Here is a 2,544-nt window from a genome sequence, read left to right as displayed (position 1 = left end):
AAAGCAAAGTACAGGAAATGGAGTAGCCAAAGAACTTATACATGTCCCATGTACATGAACAATGGTGACAAAATTGCCTGAGATAGTAGGGGATGCTGGGACAAAGGGGAAAAATTGGGACAACTGTAATAGCATAATCAATAAAATATAAAAAATAAAAATAAATAAAAATACAGTTTCTGAATTGTTACTTGTGTTTTTGGAATTGGCTAGATCTAATTCTACACCCAACAGTAAATAACACTGATGGGGGATGCTGTAAGAGCGGTAAGATGGCGGCGGCAGCGGTGATGGAGTTCTCGAGAGCCCCGTCTCTACTCAGCACTGACCAGGAAGCCTCCAGCAACACGCTCCACTCCATAATGAACTGTGACATGCAGGAGAATGATGAAGGGGCAGTGGAGGCCAAGGGGCAGAGCATCCTGGAACCGGTGCCTCTCCTGGCAAAGAACAGACAAGTTGCAGAGCTTGGAGGACTCCTGAAGTATGTGTGACCCTTCTTGAATTCCATCAGCAAGGCTAAAGCAGCTCTTCTTGCCTGATCTCTTCTTGATCTGTTTCTTGATATGGAAGCAGTTACAGGGCAGGAGGTCGAGTTGTGTTTAGAGTGCATCAAATGGGCCAAATCAGAGAAAAGAACTTTCTTACGTCAAGCTTTGAAGGTGAGACTGGTGTCTTTGTACTTTGATACCAAGAGATTCCAGGAAGCATTGCATTTAGGTTCTCAGCTGTTGCAGGAGTTGAAAAAGATGGATGAAAAAGCCCTTTTGGTGGAACATACCATGCCCTGAGCAACTTGCCAAAAGCCCAAGTTGCCTTAACCTCTGCTCAAAACACAACAAACGCCATCTACTTTCCCCCGAAATTGCCGGCCACCTTGAATATGCAGCCAGGTATTATCCATGCAACAGAGGAGAAGGATTGGAAAACTGCATACCCATATTTCTATGAGGCATTTGAGGGTTGCAATTCCATTGATAGCCCCAAGGCCATGACATCTCTGAAATACATGTTGTTGTGCAAAATCTGCTCAACACCCCAGAATAAGTCCAGGCTCTGGTGAGCAGGAAGCTTGCACTTCAATATACGGGGAGGCAGATAGAAGCATTAAAATGCACGGCCCAGGCTAGCAAGAACAGATCACTGGCAGATTTTGAAAAGGCCCTGACAGATTATCAGGCAGAACTCCAGGATGACCCAATCATCAGCATGCACTTGGCCAAGTTGTGTGACAATTTACTGGAACAGGATCTGATCCGAGTCACTGACCTTTTTCCTGAGCACATATGGAACACGTATCTAGCCTCATCAAAGTCTCCAAGGCCGATGTGGAAAGGAAATTATCACAGATGATTCTTGACAAGAAATTTCATGGGATCTAGGACTAGGGGGAGAGTGTTTTTTTTATTTTCAATGAACCTCCAGTAGATAAAAGATATGAAGCTGCTCTGGAAACAATTCGGAACATGAGTAAAGTAGTGGATTCTCTCTACAACAAAGCCAAGAAACTGACATAGAGCTGGATCTGTGACAGTCCTTTGGAGAGAGTGTGTGGTGGGAGAGCGGAAACTTTGGGGGAAATGCTAGGAGATTCTTTTTTCTTTTTGTTCTACTTTTCATTCAGGAAGTTTGTAAACCCTCATATGGTGCATCTGTATTCCAACCCATAGGTGTGCCAGTTTTCATGTAATCTTTACTGGCCCAACCTGGGAATGAGGGGAGGGAGGGAAGGAAGGAAGGAAGGAAGGAAGGAAGGAAGGAAGGAAGGAAGGAAGGAAGGAAGGAAGGAAGGAAGGAAGGAAGGAGGGAGGGAGGGAAGGAAGGAGGGAAGGAAGGAGGGAAGGAAGGAAGGAAGGAAGGAAGGAAGGAAGGAAGGAAGGAAGGAAGGAAGGAAGGAAGGAAGGAAGGAACGAGGGAGGGAAGGAAGGAGGGAAGGAAGGAGGGAAGGAAGGAAGGAAGATTATTGTAAGTAAAAGGAAAGAGGCTTACACTACGTGAAGCTGTGCTCTCTGCCTCCCAGGAGAAGGCTGCCAAGCCAGGCCCTCCGCCAGCCACTGGGGCTCCTGATCCACCGGCTGGGCACGACCACCAAAGCAATGACTTTTTATTCTGTTTGTACTGAACCAAAACAAACAACCGTGCATAGACCGCTGTTTTCTTTTTTTATTTAAAATGAGGTGTTTCAGTGTTCTTACTCCTGCCATAGGGGCTGTCCTCCCAACTTCCCTCCAACAGTGGCTCCAGCAGACGCGCCAGAGGTCCTGCCGCCGCCCCAGCAGCAGCCGCAGCAGCAGCACAGCTCCACTCCAACCTGCGAAGGAATGGGGACAAGGCCAGGAGCTAGTGTCCCCCGCCGCTACACGGGGAGCAGTGCGCCCTCAGGGGTTCTGCTGTGTGTGTGGCTCTCTTTAACACAGTAAACTAGATCAGATGTCAGCGTTTTAATTGCCCCTCTCTGCTCTCTCTCTCTGCCTTCCGCTTTTCCCCTCTCTCAACCGGGAGTCCATCACATGTCTCTCTTCCTTCCTCCTTCCCCTTCTGGGG

The 2,544-nt window shown here is 47.7% G+C and overlaps 1 pseudogene; it reads left to right on the top strand.

Annotated features, from left to right (window-relative positions):
- Positions 1 to 272: 272 nt before the first annotated feature.
- On the top strand, positions 273 to 1,525 carry LOC129073420 (26S proteasome non-ATPase regulatory subunit 11-like; annotated as a pseudogene).
- The last annotated feature ends 1,019 nt before the right edge of the window (positions 1,526 to 2,544 follow it).

This window comes from Pteronotus mesoamericanus, unplaced genomic scaffold, assembly GCF_021234165.1.
Source record: "Pteronotus mesoamericanus isolate MK-2021 breed Mesoamerican mustached bat unplaced genomic scaffold, CSHL_Meso_final contig_41, whole genome shotgun sequence".
Taxonomy (NCBI): domain Eukaryota; kingdom Metazoa; phylum Chordata; class Mammalia; order Chiroptera; family Mormoopidae; genus Pteronotus; species Pteronotus mesoamericanus.
The sequence above is the reverse complement of the archived record's forward strand: the minus strand, read 5'-3'. Positions and strand labels throughout refer to the sequence as shown.